This window comes from Mauremys reevesii, linkage group 3 (genome assembly GCF_016161935.1).
Source record: "Mauremys reevesii isolate NIE-2019 linkage group 3, ASM1616193v1, whole genome shotgun sequence".
NCBI lineage: Eukaryota > Metazoa > Chordata > Testudines > Geoemydidae > Mauremys > Mauremys reevesii.
In genome coordinates this window covers 21,387,280-21,409,624 of record NC_052625.1, presented here as the reverse complement: position 1 = coordinate 21,409,624, position 22,345 = coordinate 21,387,280, and the positions used below count along the sequence as shown (strand labels likewise).

Here is a 22,345-nt window from a genome sequence, read left to right as displayed (position 1 = left end):
GAATCCACTTTTTTTTTTTTGCACAACGATCTAGCCTAACTACCCCGTACAGCAGGGTGTGCTTTATTGTGTTGCATACCTCAGTGATAACTGTCCTTACCATTGATTTTTTTTGTAACACCAAATTGATTACCCCACTAATTGGTAGCAAACTGGTGGTGTAAGATTCCATAGGGCAATCACCACTTGTTTCCCCACTGTAAGGGCAGCTCTCACCTTGCTGTTCCTGTGCTGGGGGAGTGGGCCGAGCTGACCATGCAACTCTAGGAATGAACTTCTGCATCTAAAAAGTTCTAGAACCACTGATTGTCCCACCACCCACTAGACAGGCTCAAAACTGCCACTCCATCAAATGTGGTTGTTCCATGAATAGCCTCTGCATTTATTTTCCAGTTATCCTCAGTTGACTCTTTGAATGCTGAGTCTTTGGGAATATAGCACTAGAATGTCTTGCCAGAGTGCAGCACATTTTTGCCAATACAACTCAACGCTATGCAGACGACATGCCAGCAGAAGTGGCAGAGTGTAAAATGCACTTGACCAAAATAGTTTTGGCAGTGTCACCATGACAACAGAATTTTTACCACTGCCACTTTCTCGTGCAACTTTTTAGAGAGACAGGCTTGAAAGTCTTCACCTAACACTCTATATTATATTAATGAGCGTGATAAAGTGAAAGAGTTTGGAGGTTATATGACTCTTTGGGGGATTGTTGTACATATAGCAGTAGCTTCATAAAATGGAATATTAATAAAACAATTTAATTATGAACATTTGGAGAATCTGCCTATGTACAGTTTACAAATGGTTTGATATCGGGGACCCTGTGTCAGATTGCAAACTCTATTTTGAATGTGGGTCTTTTAGCTTCTGTTTTTTTACCTCCATCTTGGACTAAAATTCCAAGTGGTGAGGGCCTGGGGCTATCAATGATAGGCTGTGAAACTTTGATGATCATTTAAATGGAGCACCCTGGGACAAAGCAAGGGCTACTATCCAGGCTAAACTAGCTTTTCACCATCTAAATTCTAGGAAAAGCAGCAAAGAGTCTTGTGGCACCTTATAGACTAACAGACGTTTTGGAGCATGAGCTTTCCTGGGTGAATATCCACTTCGTCGGATGCCCCCACGAAAGCTCATGCTCCAAAACGTCTGTAGGTCTATAAGGTGCCACAAGACTCGTTGCTGCGTTTAGATCCAGATAACACGGCTACCCCTCTGATACTTAAATTCTAGGAGTGATGGTAACTAAGCAGCAGAATCTGTGGTCAGGTACTTTCATTAGCTGATGAGGCTGATTGGGAGTCACCTGACAAAGAAGGGAGATAAGAAAAGAGGGTTTCTGACGAATCCTGGGGAGGAGGCAAGGACAGAAAAGACTGCAGATACTCCATGATTCAGGGGAGAAACCATGTGCATGAGGGCAGAGAGAGGAAGAATCCTGAACTAGAGGACTCTGACCTAAGACCAAAGAATGCTCTAAGAGTGGTGACGAAATTGAGGCAGGGAATTGTGTAGAGGTTTTATTATTTTTTGTTCAGATCTGTATACTTCTTGTGCTTGCTAACAGAGTGTTTTTTGGGAACCCTTGTAAAGTCTGTGTGTCTGTGTTCAACTACTACCTATCACTGAAGAGGTGAACTGTGTACCTGGAGCGCTCACAATGTAGAAGCTCTGGGAAAAGGGTGTGTTTAAGTCTGCAGGGTCAGTGCTGGCCTGGGGGCTTAAGACAATTAGGTTGTGTGGTCCTGTAACTGGGAAGTGGAACTAGGAGCCTGGGCCTGGAAGTGTACCAGCAAATCCAAGGGAAAAGGCAGTTGCTGCAGCCTATTCAGGCCAAGGGAAGCTTAAGAGCACAAATCAAGCATATTGGGACCCAAAGGCAGCAGTCTTGTGAATGTCCAGCAGAGGGAGCCTTATCAGAGCTGTGACTGATTTTAAGAGGGGATAATGGTTGTAATTGCTCTTCATCTCTGTGTCCTTTGTGTATAATTCTTTAAGTTATGAGTTTTCTGAAATATTAAACCTTGAGTGTATATATAAAATATAAGCTAATTGTCTCTTTGATAGAAGAAAGAATTTAAACAACAACCCAATATCACTAGAAGTGAAAGTACAGATTCCAATATTTATTTGAAGGTGTGGTATTGTCATCTAGAATCACATTTTTAGTGATATATCTTTATTATGCCTAATTTTATATTCCTTGAGCAACCAAAATTGCCATTCGATGTGCACTGGGGCTCTTAAAAATGTCGGATTGGCCCTATTTGTTTCTGTAACTAATTCCTTGTACTTCTAATTCTCTTTTAAGCAGGAACAAATCTGAACTTGAGAGAAGTCAGCAAACATTGATTACAGGAGACTTATCACTCAGGAGGACCCCACAGAAGAATTTTCTGCTCTTTTAACACCAAATCAAAATCACAATGATCACTCCCCCTCCCCCCTAGTATGCAATTGAATAAAATGTAAATTCTTGTGAAAGTACAGGTCATTCCTGAAAGCATAAAAGAAAACAAAAGGTGAATGAAGAAAACAGCTGACCATGTGTTTGGCTTATAATCTGTTAATGTCTATAATTTTGCAGTATTTGAAAATTAATTCCCATGAGTGACTATGTAGGAATTGAAGTGAGCATACTTTGTGAGTCCAAGACTATGCTTTGTCTTGATTCAGGGGAGGTACAAATGCAGATACTAATATGGTCGTAACACACGCATAGGCGGCAGGTTCGTATAATTTTTGGTGGAGCCCAAAATGGTGGTCCCCCCCCCACCCTGTAAGCTGATATAAAATGAAGCTACAATGCGTCAGCACCACAAGATTACAAGGGTCAATTAAAAGTGGAAAGTCAGAAGCAGCACTTGCCTGCTTCAATATCTGATATTATATTTTGTTGCACCTGTTGTGTGAAGTGGGAATGTTCTTAATGTTTTCTCTGAATACTGTGTGGGTGCCTCAGTTTCCCCTGCAAAGTGCCAACTGACGGTGTTGGGGACAAAGAGATCAGGTAGCCTCCTTGTCCGGAAGAGACACAGAGGCCAGATGAGGGAGTGTCAGTTTGGAGCTGGCTGGGAAATCGGGAGAGGCCCAGAACTTGGGTCTGGGCTCCCCACCCCCAAGATGGACCTGACTGAGGTCCTGTTTTCTGGACCTACAAGCTCTGTTTTAGACTGTATCCCTGTCATCTAATAAACCTTCTGTTTTACTGTCTGGCTGAGAGTCACATCTGACTGCGGAGTTGGGGTGCAGGGACCTCTGGTTGCCCCAGGACCTGCCTGGGCAGACTCGCTGCGGAAAGTGCATGGTGTGGAAGGGCATGCTGAATGCTCTGAGGTCAGACCCAGGAAGGTGTAAGCTTCTTGCCCTGGAGACAGTATGCTAAGAGAGGCTCCCCCAGAGTCCTGACTGGCTTTGTATGGAGTTGTTCCAAAGCATCCCAGCATCCCCTTCCACACCATGCGCTTCCCGGAAGTCTGCACAGGCACTGACACTCCCTCCTCTGGCCTTTATCTCTTTTGCAGGCATTAGGAGGCCACCTGATCTCTTTGTTCTCCAACACCTTCAGTTGGCACCTTGCAGGAGAGTGGCCCAGGCCATCAGTTGCCTGGAGGCAGGGTTGCAGCCATTCTCTGTGAAGACGGCATCACACTGGCCCTCTAGGGCTTTACAACAATCACACCCCCTTATCCCACCATCTAGAGCCTTAAGAAATGCATTGGGGAAACTGAGGCACACAGACAGTATTCAGAGAAAACACCTGTATATGACCAGTTACATACTTTGAAGGGTGTAAAATAATCAAATATTGTGCTAAATACAATGATACTCCAAACTGACCACCAAATTTAAGTTGCATGTGTTTCCCCTCAGGTGAGGTTCTGGGGTGGGGCTGGGGATGAGGGTTCACAGTGCAGGAGCGTGCTCGGTGCTGGGGTGCAGGCTTTGGGGTGAGGCAGGGCTGAGGATGAGGAACTTGGGGTGCAGACAGGCTGCCCCAGGGCTAGGGCCAGAGAGGACTCCCCATCACCACCACTGGCAGCAGCAAGCTCCAGGGGAGGGACCCCTCCTGCCCCCCACGGCACACACACTCTGCACATGCTCCTAGGGCCCCTCTCAGGTCCAGAAAGCTCACTCCCCTCCCCTATGATGGGTACTGGGCGGGGGGGGGGCATAGGTGGCCTTCCATGTTGCTGCCCCTCACCATAACTTCACTGTGGATGGGGCTGCCCCTTGCCCAGCATGGGGCAGAAGTGGGGTAGGCAGGGTGGTGGCTGGCTATGGGACGGGGGAGCAGGGTGTCATAAAATTCACCTAAGCCCTAGCTGCTCAGGTCTAGGAAGCCTCCGTCTCCCATCCCTCCTGTGGCGGGTGGGTTGGTGGGTGCTGGGGGAGGGGGCATTGCCTTCACATGTGGCTTCCTGCCTCCCCTGTGCAGCCTGCTGTGCCTCACTGGGGGTAGGAGTAGGGGCTGGGACTGGGGCTGGGGCAGGGGGGGAATCATAGGGTCAAACACTCAAACATAATAAAAAATCATAGGGTCAAACACTCACGGAAGCCCCAACAGCTGCTAAGGTGAGTGATGTGTGTCTCCTGGCCCGTTTGTGTCTCCTCCAGGTAGGGGCAGGAGAGGAGAGGAGAGGGGAGGGGAGGCCCCCTCACCTCCCCTCCCCCTCCTGAGTGCTTCAGCAGCAGTTAGCATTCCTCTTATGCTAATGCTGCAGCCCTTAGGCTACGGCAGCAGCAGCAAAGGAGAGAGAGACGCGCTGTGCGCTCTCTTTACATTCAGGCAGGGAAGCTACGGGGAGGGGGAAAAAATCTAGCTCCAAATATTGGTGGAGCAGAGCCCCTGATTATGAATATTCCTGGGGCTTTAGCTCCAAGAGCCCATATAAGTTGGCGCCCATGAACACACATACATCCTAACTAATTATGTTCTATAACAAAATATTCAGGTAAAATTTTCATTCAAAATAATTGAAATTCAGTTTTGCCGGCTGGTGAATCGGGGGCTTGAGGGATTTAGTAGTAAGTGCTCAGAGTTGGAAATGCTTACCAGTGTTGGGGACTCTGGTACCCCAAACGGCAAAGTTTGTTGTCTGACCGCGAGAGACAGGCAACACCAGCAAAGTTCAAATATAATGCTCTTTATTGAAGAGTGCACACGACAATAGAGGCGAGCTCATCTCAAAGAGAACCAGCTAACCTCTTTACAAAATAACCTAGGTTTATATAGACAGTTCCGTCGCATCATCATAATTGCAATTACCTAGTTAAGTAGTCACTCCTTCTTTTGAAACTAGAAACTGTTACCATACATTCATTTTTATGTTCTACAAGATTAAATGTTTTACATGATTTATGATACTTTAACAATCACTAATCAATCTAAAATGTAATTGTTAGGAATAGACATAGAACAGAAACAGGGAGTACTGCACAGGGAGTTTGGAAGTTTGGAAACTTGGCTTCTTATGAGTTCTTTAAACGAATTGTTTCTACCTCAGTACGTTTGGTACCATGCTAGGAATACAGTCCCTTTCTTATCTCATGGTTGCTTAACTTTGTGAGAGACAGACCTGTAACTCCATGGGACTTTCCACTTATGAATTACCCATAAACCTCTGTTAGGGTGTTAGCCTGACTTTGTTCAGGTTGACACAACTGGCTTTTGGTTACATTTTATTTAGGCCTAATACCAGTGACAAGGTACCATCACACAATTTGCTTGAGTTTAGGGTTGTGAAATTCAGACTCTACAATATAAAACAAAAACACTCAGATTTCATGGACACCAAAAGAAGGTACTGCCAAAAACTTGCATTTGGCTACCTAGCTGGAGTTGGAGATCCCCAGTCCTTGTTCTCATTTGAAAGCTGAGATTTCAGATGCTTTTGGAAGAGGCAAAGCACTCTGGCTATGGTGTTCCTTGAGAAAGTGGCTGCTACAGTTATGTAGGAGTTAAAGTGGAGAGAAGCAAGATGTGACTTTAGGCTGAGATTTTCAAATGTGTGGTGAGTCCCATTAGCAAGAAGTTAGGTGTCCAACTCCCACTGATTTTTCTTTTGAAGCTCCTTTGAACCTTAATGCCTGATTTTTAATTCACGCTACAAATGAATGTTAATGCCAGGGGAGCGACGGGAAAAATTCTTCATTCAGGAGATATTACAATATACATTTGTACCCCTGGTATTGGTCCCTCAGTCTAGTGGTTGCAATTTCATTGTGGCACTGAGTTCCAGATCTCAGTTTTCAGTCTCTGAACAGTTCGGTTTTAGAAGAACTCCCGTTGAGTTGTTGTCTTAATATATCACTAGAGATTAATGAGGGCTGTTGCTTTTATCACCCTTGTCTAATATTAGGCATAAGAAATGGAAAGGGAAAGATTATGTATGAAATGAGGCAGATTATTAGCAAATATTCACTGTCAATTTGTAGGTTTTAAGTTTGAAGAACTCCAAGAACAATACAATAAAGAAGTTGAAGAAAGAAAAAAGCTGAGAAATATCCAGATTAAAGTATGGGGCTAGAGTATCTCAGCATTAGAATCTCATTTAATGTGTGACATGGAGAAAGGTGCAGTTCTTCAAAATTAGCCATATGATTTTTCAGGGAAAGTGGTAACATTAAATGTGCTCATTGTTCATACCATTGAGATTAAAGTGTAGATTTAAGAAGAGTAAGCAGGGGGTATGGTTAATTTCCTGACAGCATTTTTGAAAAGTTAGTACTAATTAGAATACACAAAAAGGACTTTTTAAACATATTGTTTTCATGTAAATAATCACACGACTGAGAATTTCTCAATACTTAGTTATCACGATGGATAGAATTTATATGGAATGTATATGTTTTGCATTTAAAATCTGAAAATGATCTCTTATGTTTTCTGTTTTAAAAGCAAAACAAACAAAAAACCTAACCTACTCAACTTGGGCACAGTTGTTTTACCACCTTAAGAATATTTATACTACTTCAACATGCTTACATCCTTTTTTTAGGAAACGTGTACTGAAAACCTACAAACAAAATTAATGAAATACGTGTACAATCACTTTCTAGTAAATTTAGAAGTTGATTTACACGATAAACTCAGTGTAAATATCCAGGAATATTCCCATTACTGTTTTTCAGTAGGTGCTTCCTTTGTAGCACTTTTAAAGACTGATAGCGCTCTGTAGCGGCGAAGACTCACCGCTGTGGCACCTCCTGCTGTTCGTCTCTTTCCAGCCTTTGGGCGCTCTCTGCCGGCGGATGTCTCGCCAGCCTCAGGCCCCATGTCCCTCCCAGACCCGGTGCCCTTTTCCTCAGGGTTCTGCCCCAGCAATACCCCACTCTCTCTGGGTCTCCCCTCCCAGGAGCTCCCAACCCTCTAAAACCACCTTGCCTCAGTGGCTACTGCCAGTCATCCTCTTGCCCCACTCACTGGGGCAGACCGCGGTCTGTAATGGCCACTCATCATTGGCCAGGGGTTAGGACCAGCTGCCTCTGCCTATTCCTGGGCTGCCCTCTGCAGCACCAGTACCTCCATAGACCTCCATCAAGACCCGCAGCCTGGGGAGTTGCAAGGCTAGAGCTCCCCAGCTTTGCCCTTTCCCCCAGCTCTGCTCTGCTTGGGTACCTTGCTTGCAGACAGCTCACCCCTCTCCCTCCAGGGCTGAAGAGAGAGTCCTTCAGGTGCTGGCTCACAGGCCTCTTATCAGGGCCAGCTGGGCCTGATTGGGTTAACCACAGCTGTGGCTGCTTCCTCAATCAGCTTCGCTTGGCTGTTTTGAAGCCCTGCTTTACTGGAGGGGGGAAGCTGCTCCACTACTGATGTCAGGGATTACATTCTTGTGAATTTTGGGGAGCAGTATTGGGGCCCTTAGTGCTTTAGTCAAAAACCCCATTCAAATGTTAGACATATTGGAAAACCAAGTTCAGTAAGTACCAATAGCAGCTTTTTTGTATTTTTAGAACAGAATGGTCTGATCCAGTAGGGCCAATGGTCCATCTAGCCCATTATCCTGGCTTCTGGATGGTGGCAGATGCTTCAGAGGAATGAACAGAACAGGGCAATTTCTTGAGTGATCCCTCCCCTGTCATCCAGTCCCGGCTTCTGGCAGTCAGAGGTTTAGGGAAAGAAAAATATCTGATATTAGAGCCAAAGCATGTTTTTTGAGTCCAGGGATTTTGTAAAAGTAAGTGCAAATAAATGAGTGTCTCTCTCTTGTGTGTGGAATGATTTACATGTAGAATTCTTGCTAATGGGATCACCACACATTTGGAGATGACTAGAGCCCACAGTCTAAAATGTAGCTATATTTGTCCACAGAACACAAATGAGGATCCGTTCTAATGCACAGTAAGTCTAGACCGAAATACAAAAATGAATATTATGCCTGTCAACAGCTAGCTTGACAAAACCGATCTGATCGTGAGGAATGTGCAGGAAGGTACCTCAATGTTAACTGATAGGATGCCTCTCTTAAAAAACAAAACAAAAACTTGATATACTAAATATAAGGAACCACAGGTCAAACTTCTTGCCATTGAGATGCTGGCCAGCTTAGATATATCTGAACTGCAGATAGTACTCCCCCAACCCTCTTCAGCTGCCTGTGATGTTAATCAGCAAAGTATTCCAGTCAGTTGACTGCTGGGGGTATAAAAGCAGACTGGTGTAAATCATATAGTACTTTGTGCTGATGGACGATCTGTGTCGCGGACTCTGTTATCCAAAATTGCAACTGACAGCTTGACCAATTGCACTATCTTATTTCCATCATACAGAAGTGAATTAATTCTCTTATGAATTGTCAGCTATGTAAAGGTAGATATGCTTTCCCCCACTCTTTTTAAATAGAAAATAAATCATTCTCATCCTCAAAGTACTAAGAGTCACAGAAAGATTGCTCGGCATCAGGCTTCTTCATCAGTGTTCTCGTGGCAACAAGAAAAGACACACAGCTGTCCTTCATCCAGCAGTCAAGAAACCCTTTAAAGAGAGGTTTTTACTTCATCCCATTTTCCATGGGGATAGGAGGCAATTCCTAGTCACAGTGGCTTAAGATCAAAGAAGACAGATTTCAACAACAAGTTCCCTGAAAATGGTGGTAATTCTTCCGTCATCGAGCAGTTAAAAACACAGAACCAAGGTATCTTGCAAGTGTAGTTATGACTTTAAATCTACTTTGTAAATAAGAACATCTTATTTTTTTTAAAGAGAATTAAAACCCTCTGTGTTTAAGGACTTCATTGAAGACTGTTTTATATATAAAAGGGGAGTAAAATACCTACTCAACGTGTAAGACTTTTGGAGATCTCTGGGTAAAAAACCCTATATACATGTTTATTAATTATTTTCTTGGTTTATAATTTTTTCCAGTATGAAAAAATTCTTTGGCAGGTTCTGTAGAGTAATCTGTTCTATCAAGAAGTCATTTTTCAGGGAGATCCTTGCCTGCTTAAACTAGAACCATAGTAGAATGAGCATCTGGAGCTTCTTCAACTGAGAAGTCTTCTGAGCTTAAGCTCTCTAGTGTAGCCACTCTAAGCCGATGGGATAGAGGTCTAGAGGTCTCCCGTTGGCTTAATTCATCCGGGCCCATAGCGGTGGCAGCTATGTCTCCTGTCGACACAGTGCTGTCCACACCGACGCTTAACTCTGTGTAAGTTATGTCGCTCAGGTGGGTGACTAATTTCACACAACTGAGCAACAAACCTTATGTCGACTTAAGCTGTAGTGTAGCCCTAGTGTCAGTGCAGCTGTGCAGGATACCCACTTGGAAGTCTTTGTAAACATTTAATAAACACTATAGGAAGAACCTTATCTTCAGCAGATAAGGTGACAGGTGACTTAAGGCCATTTCATGTCTTCTGCTCTGCCATTCTGTCTTTGGTCTTCAGATTTTCTGTCAGTAAATTTTGTTACCTTGTTGGAAGTGTTTGGGACAGTGTCTGTATCCTCCATTTTTTTTTCAGTGAATGGATGGGTCTCCTTTCTTAGATTTCTGCTTTAATCCAATTAAGCCAAAATCATTGGCAAGTGGTCTTTGAAAAGATCAATTTTTAAATGGTAATGCTGTTCTGCAGGACAGTTATCTCAATTCAAACACTCACCCTTTGCTTACTGTTAGTTTAAAAGGGAAGAGTTTTCATTCAAGGCTTAGTTTATGTGCACGGTCACATTGTAAAGTTAATTGCAAACCTAAGATGAAGTTTCAGCTTTGGAAGCCTGAAGGGTTGGTTGGTTGGTTGGTTTGTTTGTTTGTTAGTTTGTCTGGGGTTTTTTGGGGGGTGTTGGGGGGGGGGGAAGAAGGGGATGGGGCAGGGAGAAGGGTCAGTGACCGAAAAAAGGAAAATTCTCAACTGCCATTGGCTGCCATCTGTTTGTTCGCAGATAGAGTACCAGTGGAATAGGTCCTCATAAAAGAATGATCAGATCATTCATTTCACATGCTAATAATCTGAAATTGATGACTACTGTTCTTCATGTGCAAAATTCCATTGAAGTCTGTGGAAAAGAAACTATAGATTCTGAGCCTCCCCAAACACACACACGTGTATCATGAAAAAAACAGTTTTGATTTTTAGATAAGTGGTTTTAGTGATGTGAAAAAGACCCTATATGATATTTACAAAAGTCCCCTTCCAAAAGGGAGACATGCATTGAATAAGTTAAATGAACACTATTGGGTTAAATTTGGCCCCAAATATAGGTTTCTAATAGCTTTTCTTCAGAAGCAGCTTTTTCAAAACTTAAGACCAAATAGAAATGTTTTAATAATGTTTTAGAAAATTCCAGTGGAGGTAGTTCTTATAAACAAAGAGCAGTGATTCTCAAGCTTTGGTACTGGTGACCCCTTTCACATAGCAAGTCCCCCACCCCCATATAAATTAAAAACACTTTAAAATATATTTAACACCATTATAAATGCTGGAGGCAAAGCAGGGTTTGCGGTGAAGGCTGACAGCTTGAGACTCCCCCACATCATAGCCTCACGACCCCCTAAGGGGTTGCAACCCCCAGTTTGAGAACCCCTGACAAAGAACCTCTGCAAAATTTGTGGCCTAAACACTGCAGTGTTGTGCCAATGCATAAGAATCAGAAAATGAAGCTAGTAAAAAACAAAGTGAAACTGATCTACAGCCACTATCCAAGTTCAAAAAATAAATATAAATTGTGCCAACCAGACTTTTAAAGGCCTTTCAATTTTTCCAATTTGATAATAGATTTTTAAAATGTTTTTATATTGCTACATATTTAACCTGATAAGCAGTTTTTAAATAGTTTTTTTCTAATTTGCATCTTATCAAGTGTCTAATTAGAATGTGTAGGCTGCTTTAAAGTACTAATACTGTAAGTACAGTGAAACCCCGTTATAACGCGATGTTTGGGGTCCAAAAAATTCCATGGCGATAAATGCAGGGTCGCGCTATAGCGGGGTTTCAAGCTGGTCAGTTTAAGTCTGTGGTCCCCAATGCGGTTCATTGATGTGCTCTGCCTAGTGCCTAGTGCCTGAGCAGGGGAGAGAAGCCGCGGCCCCGTGCCTACCGGGGACAGAGAGCACCGGCGCCCACAGCCCTGGAGTTCTCTATCCCCAGCAGGCGCGGGGCCACGGCTTCTGTCCAAACGGACCATGAAATCTGGTCTTTTGTGTACTTTTATCCTATTCTATACAGATTTCATGGGGGAGACCAGTGTTTCTCAAATTGAGGGTCCTTACTTCTGTGCTGCCTTCAGAGCTGGGCTTCCAGCTAGCAGCTGCCACTCTCCGGCCTCCCAGCTTAAAGGCGGCGCCGTCAACACCAGCAGCACAGTGGTAAGGGTAGCAGCACCACAACCCCCCACCCCTCCACAGTAACTTTGTGACACCCCCCCGCCCACACACACAATACCTTTTTGGATCAGGACCCCTACAATTACAACACTGTGGCATTTCAGATTTAAATAGCTGAAATCATGACATTTATAGTTTTAAAGCCTATGACCGTAAAATTGACCAAAATGGACCGTAGGCCCCTACCAATAATATTCCATAGAGGAAGATTGACACCTGGTGGCCAATTGTGACCTTAAAGGGACACTGTCATATAGTTTAATATTTTCAGCCTAAACTGCCATAAATTCAGGGGAAAGTTACTTGGATTCTAAACTATCGCAGGCTCAATACTTGGGTAAACTCGAGTCAAGGATGAGAGTGCCTTACAATAAATTTGTAGTAATTAAAAATAACAAGTATTAAAAATACGGGAAATTCAAAGTTAAGTTAAACGTAAATTGCAACCCAACATTTATCAATTTGGAAATGTATAATTCAGGCTCTCAAACAACCTCAACTCTGCCTTTTCAGTGACTCTAGCCTCTAATCTTTCTTCCTGGAAAATGTGCCGTTTTCAAGTCCTTCACATAAGAGTTTGCGAGATAAGATCTCCATACTGAACTGGTGTTTTGATCAAGGGCTTTTAGTACTGGCTCCAGGACAATTTGTAAAAGCCAGTGTATTATTGGTTTAATGAACAGACCACTGTTGTCCCTTTGCAACTTTTTTCCTTCAGTGGTTATCCATTTCCACAGTTTGCTGACGGTGTGCAATGCACCCCACTCACCCATGTTCAGAGTCTCATGCACCTTGAGCATCCTCATATCCTGCACCGAGGGCATAAAAGGGTGGAGCAGGCCAGCCACCACTCAGTTCCTCTCATGCCTCCTGGCTTTGAGATGAACATGGGCAGTGAGCAGTGCTAACAAAATACCTGGCTCTTTTTAAATCTGTGCAGCGTGTAGATAGAGATAGCTAGTGGTTGCTCATTGGCATTTTGGTTTTTTAACCAGAATAGCTATTTCTTTCTGGTGTCAGGATGGCTTCTTTTAAGTCCCCTGGATTTACATACTGCCCATCAAACACGGGCACTATACCCTGTAATGTTTGGCATTTTCCAGGAACATTCCCCCAGACAAAATACATATTTGCAAGTCCTTCACTTGCAGGACCTGCAAATCTAGAAGCCCTGCTCCAGATGTACTTAATGGGTAAAGCAATGAGAGTAGCTTCAGGGCCTGGGTCAGATAACCATCCTGTAAATGCCTTCTCTGCTCCTTAGAGTGCTAGTACTGGGTCCCTCGCTTCCTGGGCCTCATCAGCAACATCCTCTTTCAAAATCTGGCATGTCGGACAAGAGGCTTTCTGTGAAAAAGGTACAGGGCACGGAAGAGTCCAGAGATGATTCCAGACTAAGATCTCCTCAAAGAGAAGGATGGAGAACTCCAAGCTTTTTGCAGACACGGCTTATGCTTATCTTATGTCAGGACAAAGTGTCTTTTTGACACATGCTGTGTTCCTACTGACAGTTGTCACATACTTGCATCTGAACCAAGGCCGGCTCTAGCATTTTTGCCGCCCCAAGCAGCAAAAATAATAATAAAAGAAGCCGCATTCGCGATTGGTGGCAGCTCTACGCCGCTTCTTCTATGGCGGCAATTCGGCAGCAGGTCCTTCGCTCCAAGAGGAGTGGCGGCCCCACTGCCAGTGCCGCCGAACTACTGCACGTGCCACCCCTCTCTTCATTGGCTGCCCAGGCACCTGCTTGCTACACTGGTGCCTGGGCCGGCCCTGATCTTGCCTATTTTTCAAACGTTAGGCTGTCTTTTATTTTGATCTTAACTCTGAATTACCTTGGTTTCTAATGCTTCATTTTGTTTGTTTTTCATAACTGCAGCATTACGAATTTTAAAAAGAACAAACTTACATGTACTGTCAACTTTACTCACAGAGTTTAATGATTTGTTTTGTTTGGTTTCTGCCTGGGGATTTTCTTGATAATTTCTTTAAGACATTTTGAAATCTTTCCCATGCAAAGAAAGAAAGCTGGCAGAGAGCTCGGTGTTATGCAGAGAACAATGGGGAGCTAAGAAGCAGGGAACATTGTAGTACTTAGAAGTATGATAGGGGTCCCTCAGGTTCTGTGGTTACCAGGAGAACTGGAGGTTCTGGTGGAGCTACTGAACTTTGCAGGCACTCTGAGTTGAGATTAGTGGAGAAACTCTGAGGGTGCAGGAATGCCTGAGAACATGGGGAAGTTAGTCCAGCTGAATGTTTTGGCCTCTGCCAATTGCTGCAGCTCCACAGTTTCCGTGTGTATTGGGTAGAACATTATAACTCATGCAAGTCATGGATTCCACGATTCTTCATATTTCTCTTTAGCTTAACTCTTTTCCCATCCCCTTTCTGCCCCTCCATACACACTTAGATTAAAGAAGTTATGTTGCTGTGGGAAAGGCACCACCACATATGTCTTCTGTAAGTGTGATGGTTGTCACCTACTCTTTGCAGTCAGGGATTTTATCTATGCATGCAGATTCTGCTGCCTACTTAAGAATATTAGAAAATGCTGCTGCTTGTTAGAAAATTCTGCTGCTTCCTACATCCTATATACAGGATGCTGAAGATTATACCATCATATTGTTGCCGGCTCAAAGAGCCCGGCGAACAACAGCAGGTTCGTTGCCCGGTGTGCGTAGCACTAATTATCACACCAGGGTGGAGAAGCAAAAACCAGGTTTATTTGAGCCCAAATAAGGTGCCAGGGAGAAAAACCATTCTCAAATCCTGCACACCTGCGCGCATGGCGGGATCCCAGCATTTATACCCCCCTTGTTTGTGTAAGCCTTTTGTTCGGTTTTTCCCCTCACCCCTCCCTTCCCAACAGCAGTTACATTAGGCATTACATTTCAGCGTGTTAGAAAAGTTCTCATCCGCATGTTTATCTCTGGCCTTCACAGCACAAGCGCATACAGATTTTTCTCCCCCTCTCCCCTCCTCCCCTTCAAACTCCTGCATCTGCAAGCTGAAACAGCTGACAGTTACCCATTTGCTTGCTGTCTGATATCATCTTAGGCTGGTTAAAGGACACAGCAAGGACGAACTCTGGTTCACTCAGGCCTGTAGTCACAACTTTGGTTTACTTAGGCATAGTGACACCAACAATATGAATGGGGTTAAGAATTTGCCTCTGCAGAGAATGCGGTAATGGCTGTTCTTTGCTGCCTCTGTAAGGACCCCATTGAGAGAAGGTCTTGGCTGGGAGTAGGTTGAGGCCAGGGACAATGAGTCAATCCAGGGTTATTACCATGTTTGTATACAGATGTTCAAGTAAGTTAACAATGAGAACTTTTGACCTGTGAATAGGCCCTCTCCACTTCACTGACTGATAGCAAAGTGCAGAGGAAAGATTGATTGGTTGCTACTTCTGATGTCACAATGATGCTACTTATGAATCACCTGAGTTACTGAGCAAATTGCACAGGAAAGTTTGATTGGTTGGTTCTTCTGATGTCACAATGATGCTACTTGTAAATCACCTGAGTTACTGGTATAGCTCTGTCACCATCACCTCTGTTGAGACTGTTGAGAGCTTTTTAGTAACTAGGGAATACATGAAGAGTTTGGGGTCTTCTGTCATTGAAATAATCAAAGCCAAGAATAAGGTGAGAGAACAAGCAGTGAATTTTATTAATATTGTGATTTTTTAAAAAAAAATGTCTCTGGCAAAGTAAGAAACTATTTTATGCAAAAAAATAATGTAATCTAAAGTGTAACTCTGCTGAACTTGGAAAGTAGATTCATTTATTATACTGTGAAACCAGGATTTTTAGTTCCACTTTAAATGCAAACGTCAACCTGTTGGGTGAAAACCAAATCCACTTCAATTTAGGCTTAAACAATTTATTTTAGCCTTTATTATATATGTTTTTAGACAATGCTACTATCACGTATGAATTACATAAACATGCAAAAAAAGATAAGGCAAGACAAGAAAGTGCTCAAGTTATCTTTCTTGGGGACAGGGTGACTCTTCTCAAATCTCTGCTATGCTTGGCTATTTTCCTCTGTCTCTTCTCCACTATTATGTCAATCATCTATTTTTAATCCTCTGTTCTGTAACTGCGCAGACTCAGTAGAGAAGCTACCTCATCTGTGTCTTTATCCATATATATTCTACTCTAACCCCTAATTAAAAGCAGGGGCGGCTCTAGTAATCCGGCCGCCCCAAGCAGGCGGCATGCCGCAGGGGCGCTGCGGGCGCTGGTCCCGCGGCTCCGGGGGCGTGCCTGCGGAGGAGTGCGCTGGTCGCGGCTCCAATGGAGCTTCCGCGGCATGCCTGCGGGAAGTCCACCGAGCAGCGGGACCAGGGAACCGTCCGCAGTCATGCCTGCGGGAGGTCTACCGAGCCTTGGGACCAGCAGACCCTCCGCAGTCATGCCTGCGGGAGGTCCACCTGAGCAGCGGGACGGCGCCCCCTCCGCAGTCATGCCTGCGGGAGGTCTGCTGGTCTGGCGGCTCGGTGGACCTCCGCGAGGCATGACTGCGGAAGGTCGCGGACCCGCCTGCCGCCCTCCTGGGAAAATGCCGCCCGGCAGCGTGCGTGGCGTGCTGGGGTTTTGAGCGGCCCTGATTAAAAGATTCGCCTGCATAAATCACAATAACTAACCCAGATTAATACATTTTTTGCTTATCCTGCTAAAACTTACTTATATCTGTGTAGTTCCCATCGCAGCTATTCCTTGCTGTCACACTCCCTGGCTGCATGCAGTTGTACTTATATTACAACTGCAATTTTTATTCTTCGTACTCATCTGTTTCTGTGGCCTTGAGTTTTTACTTGTTAGCTGGTTGAATAGGCAGGTGGGGATGAGGATTGTACCTGACTTGTACAATTTTGCTGCTTGTTAGAAAATTCTGCTGCTTTCTACATCCTATATACAGGATGCTGAAGGTTATACCATCATGTGAATGGGGTTAAGAATTTGCCTCTGCAGAGAATGCGGTAATGGCGGTTGTTTGCTACCTCTGTGAGGTCCCCATTGTGTATAGGTCTTGGCTGGGAGTAGGTTGAGGCCAGGGACATTGAGTCAATCCAGGGTTATTACCATGTTTGTATACAAATGTTCAAGTAATTTAACAATGAGAACTTTTGACCTGTGAATAGGCCCTCTCCACTTCACTGACTGATAGCAAAGTGCAGAGGAAAGATTGATTGGTTGCCACTTCTGATGTCACAATGATGCTACTTATGAATCACCTGAGTTACTGAGCAAATTGCACAGGAAAGATTGATTGGTTGGTACTTCTGATGTCACAATGATGCTATTTGTAAATCACCTGAGTAACTGGCATAGCTCTGTCACCATAACCTCTAGATGTGACTGTTGAGAGCTTTTTAGTAACTATGGAATATATGAAGAGTTTGGGGTCTTCTGTCATTGAAATAATCAAAGCCAAGAATAAGGTGAGAGAACAAGCAGTGAATTTTATTAATATTGTGATTAAAAAAAAACTTGTTAGCTGATTGGATGGATGGGTGGGGGGATGAGGATTGTACCTGACTTACTGAAAGCTAACAGCTCTCTTCTCTACCCTGCTATCTGCTTGGTCAAGAACTTTATAGATGAGACACAAAAACCAATTTTCTGATTTACAGACTGTTTCAGCAAAATCTGACAATCTCAAGCAGCAGAACTACATACAAAAAGCAAACATTCCTATTTTCTTCCAGAATTGTATATAATAATTTCTCTAACATTACTTAGTACACATTTCACTAACACAATTCATTACACAGTTCTCCAACAAAGCTTAACTATGTATGTGCTTGCTAATGGTGGCTCCATAATTTACAGTTGAGCTTTAGAGTTACAAACACCAGAGATACAAACTGATCAGTCAACCACACAAATCTCGTTTGGAACCGGAAGAACATAATTAGGCAGCAGCAGAGACACATCCCTTCTACCCCACCCCACCCCCGGCTAAAAAAGGCAAATACAGCACTGTACTGTGTTAAATTACTAAAAAATGAAGGGAAAGCAGCATTTTTTCTTCTGCATAGTTAAGTTGGAAAGCTATGTTAAGACAATGTTCAGTTGTAAACTTTTGAAAGAACAACCATCATGTTTTGTTCAGAGTTACGAACAACGTACATTCCCGAGTTTGTAACTCTGAGGTTCTACTGTATATTTAAGTCCACCATTTCCCTATGCCCTTAAAAGATTTAAATAGCTTTATATGAGCTAAAACATCTCGTACTTTTGCTTATGCAGCACCAGCACAGGCAGAAGTTAATAAAGCCTATTAGTAGAACTGTATTGCAGTCTGTGAGGCTGGTACATAAACAAGAAAAGAGAACAGTGCTGTCCACTTAGAGTCACAGACCTGCATGATCCAGAACAGATTTTTCTCTATCCTTTGGACCCTCTAAATTCTGGTGGTACCTCTGGATCCCTTCCATGACAGGAAAGAATTCACACACCTTACTGAAGAGTTTTAAAGTGCTCAGAATGCAAGATCTTGGGTCCTTCAAGACCTCTCTGTTTTGCTGCAGAAGAATCAAGGGGGAAAAGGCCCTCTTGTATTCAGTGCAAGGAAGCCAAGAAATTTCTGTGGCTATAGTTCTGATATAATTGAAACGTTGAAATAATTTGCATTAGTGGAGCAAACGTGTGTTAATCATATAAAATGGATTTTTTTGCGAGCTAAAACAGATGCCAAACAGGTGTACACTGATAAGAGTAAAGAAATAAAGCCAGTCAAACCCAGCCTTTCATTAAGAGGCAAATCCTTATTTGGCCCCATCTTTCCATATCCATGAAGAGGCCTACACTTTGCTATATGGGATAGGGTGGGCAAGATTTCAGCAGCCTGCACAGCACTTCCTTTCTCTGCAGGAGCTTCCTTGCCACTGCATGAAGTGGTTGTTTGGTTTAGTGGGTCAGCCACTGCATTGATATACTGGACAACGTAGCAGGAGAACCATGGAAACTAGTGGATCATCTGCTGCTCTATGACTTTTGGGATTAGTGATTGGTTCCTTTTTTCCCCTACCTTTTCATTTTTTTAAAAAAATTTTTTAATACCAGTTACGTGGGTGTGTGCTGTGGGGAAGATCTGCACCTTGAAAAGTTTTCCTTTATGGATAAGTTGCTCTGATAGACTGAACAAATAGCAGGCCAGCTCTCTAATGAGGCAGCCAGCAATGCAGTATTGTTATTGCGGTAGAGTGAATAACGATAACAAATATCTAAGAAACACAGATATTTTATATATCCTAAAGCCATTTGAAAGTGTCATAAAAAGACGTTTTAACAGCACCACTGTCTCCTTCTTTGAAAATCATTGGCTTTTCACCCTATTTAACATGGGGAAGTTAGTCCAGCTGAATGTTTTGGCCTCTGCCAATTGTTGCAGCTCCACAATTTCCGTGTGCATTGGGTAGAACATTGTAGCTCATGCAAGTCATGGATTCCACGATTCTTCATATTTCTCTTTAGCTTAACTCTTTTCCCATCCCCTTTCTGCCCCTCCATACACACTTAGATTAAAGAAGTTATGTTGCCGTGGGGAAAGGCACCACCACATATGTCTTCTGTAAGTGTGATGGTTGTCACCTACTCTTTGCTGTCAGGGATTTTATCTATGCATGCACATTCTGCTGCCTACTTAAGAATGTTAGAAAATGCTGCTGCTTCCTACATCCTATATACGGGATGCTGAAGATTATACCATCATATGAATGGGGGTTAAGAATTTGCCTCTGCAGAGAATGCGGTAATGGCTGTTCTTTGCTACCTCTGTGAGGACCCCATTGAGAGAAGGTCTTGGCTGCGAGTAGGTTGAGGCCAGGGACAATGAGTCAATCCAGGGTTATTACCATGTTTGTATACAGATGTTCAAGTAAGTTAACGATGAGAACTTTTGACCTGTGAATAGGCCCTCTCCACTTCACTGACTGATAGCAAAGTGCAGAGGAAAGATTGATTGGTTGCTGCTTCTGATGTCACAGTGATGCTACTTGTAAATTACCTGAGTTACTGGCATAGCTGTCACCATAACCTCTAGCTGTGACTGTTGAGAGCTTTTCTTATTATAGTCTAGCTTCTTTACATGAGTTTGAAATCCGATTGAATTGCAGATTATATTAGTAAATATGTTCAAAATAGTTCAGTAATTTTTTTCTGATCAATCAATGTGCTGATTCTCTGTAAATTTAAAGTTGCATTGAATTTATCTCCTGTGCCTAAACACTTATTAAAACTTTGCACACACTTGTCTTCTAGCCAAGTGTAATCTGTTCTCAGTTTGGTATGGGATACCTGTGTGAGTGTTCACTAAGTCATGGAACACTGTAAGGAGTTTTGGGGCAGAGACCATGACTTCCTCGTATGTATGTCGTTTTTTGTTGTTGTTTTTTTAAACACTGCCTACTAAAGTGGGATTTCAATCCTGATTGCGGGGGCGGGATTGCTATTGTAGTACAAATAATAAATATTACCCTTGCATCACTGTGATTTATGATTAAACTTTGTATAGCGTGAAATGTTGGAGCAAAAAATGGACGACCTACTGAGTCATCAGAGACAATTTGTCGAAAATAATCGTCGGTCCTTAGAACAGAAAATAAAAGAAAAGGAAAAGGTAAGACAAGACCCATTTTTTCACAAGTTTAAAGTTGCCTCCAGACTGCTATTACCAGAGCGAACAAGTTGTTCATTGAGTATTTGTCCATGTAGAAGAAAAACGCTGTGATTCCATATTTGATGTGTGCGCCCACATGCACGCTGTCAGAATTTTTTCCCCGTAATGGTACCCCCAGGGCCAGCTTTGGCAACCTCTGGAGCCCTGTGCTTATGCGCCGGTACATGGGGCCCTGCTGGTCCCACGCCCTCTCAGTTCCTTGAATGGATCTGTATTTGTTAGTGAAACAATTTACTGGCCTACCACGAATTAAGTTGACTAAAGCCATGTTCCCTAGCTGGTGATAATAGTAGTCTGGTGGTTATAACTTGGTAAGAGGAAGTGAATCCGTATTTCTTCAAGGTAGGCTGGGCAGGCAGGCTACCAATGTGTTCACCTCTAATTTATAGTTCGATGACAAAAAATAAAATCAGAAAAAAGTTTGAACATTTTGCTAATAATTTGCTCACTTCTTCCTGAGTTTGACCCTCCCCGCCTGCATTCTTCTGCTCCTGGCAGGCCAAGCCAGGGTAGGAGTGGGCCTTTGGAAAGGGTCTGAGGGCAGAGAGGCTGGGTATAATAAGGGGGTGGGGAGACATAAAGATTTGGGGAAATGGATCACTGGGATCCAAGAGGGTGGGGACTTCATAGGATGGGTCTCTGGCTGGCAATGAGAGTGGGAACAGGCTGTGGGGGAGCTTGAGGACATGGGATGGAGCAGGTGTCTTGCTGGAGGATAGGAGGGTGCTTAGGAGAAAGCTGAGGAAGCACTAGCACTTCACTACCTTCTCCAGCTGACAAACCTGCTATGATTTGTTAGAGAGTCCTGCAGCTGCTGCCAGAGAAGTTTGGCAGAGAGGTTTGTTGCCAGGAGTAGCCTCTATTGCTTTCTCTCCCTATCTTCCTCTGCTTTCTGCTCGCACACTTAGCCCTCTCTTTTCCTTACCAACCCCACCACCCCGGACTAAAGTCCCGTGCCCCTCATAGCCCTATTCCCTCATATAAATCCCCTCTCAAATTCATGTAGAGCCCCAACCATAAGGACCGTGGGGCCTGGAAGAAGCCTCAAAAACGAATTATACCCAGATGGATATCTACTTTGCATCTCCTAATAGTTGCAGGAGATGGGCTAGATTCCTAAGGATCTTAGGAGGTGTGCATTAGTGAAGTTCTGCTCCCCCAGACCTGAGGCGGGAGGAGTCAATGCCCCTCTACCAAACTTCTGTTGCTGCCCAGTCATGTGTTAAGTCAAATTGAAAATAACTAAGGCATTTTCCTCATGAAAAACATTTTGACAGCAATAAGCTAAACATGTAATCATAGCAAAGAAGGGAATTCCCCGCACCCCAAAGGATCATGATTATTGGGGATTAGTCTGGTTGCTTAGTTGTAATGCTCAATGTTGTTATGGAGATCTACTTTTGAATCGATATATAAGCTTCATTCCATTATTTGCTAGTATTTTTTTGATCCACCTGTCTTGGTGTAGCAGATGAAGTAGGCTACTCTGATTGGCCAAAGTGAGTCATGGCCATTAGTGGCCATAACAGAATTTATGCTTTACTTAAAAATGGGTTTTAAACTCTTTTTGCTTCTGTCAGAGAGCGCTTTAGTGTAATTAGTAACTTTTTAAAGAGGCAATTTACAGTCCCTCCCCCACGTTTTCCAGTGTTAATAGTTATAGTAACTTGACAAGAAACATGTAACTAGAGTGTGTTTCTCTCTCCTACCCCTCCCCCCCCAGTCTTCTACATTTCTAAGAAGTGTTTCATCAGCTACATGACTTACTGACAGGGGATCTGCCGTGCGACCAGATAAACCAGGACTTGCAGCAAGCCAACGATGCTCTC

General features: G+C 43.5%; 1 long non-coding RNA gene across 3 annotated transcripts; it reads left to right on the top strand.

Annotated features, from left to right (window-relative positions):
- The first annotated feature begins 8,777 nt into the window (after positions 1 to 8,777).
- On the top strand, positions 8,778 to 22,344 carry LOC120400485. Of its 3 annotated transcripts, none has more exons than XR_005595858.1 (3): positions 8,778 to 9,140; positions 20,352 to 20,456; positions 22,240 to 22,344. It is a non-coding gene; the product is annotated as an uncharacterized LOC120400485 (long non-coding RNA). The 3 variants fall into 3 exon arrangements; XR_005595856.1 differs by lacking the exon at positions 8,778 to 9,140 and adding an exon at positions 15,411 to 15,472; XR_005595857.1 differs by lacking the exon at positions 8,778 to 9,140 and adding an exon at positions 17,214 to 17,274.
- The last annotated feature ends 1 nt before the right edge of the window (position 22,345 follows it).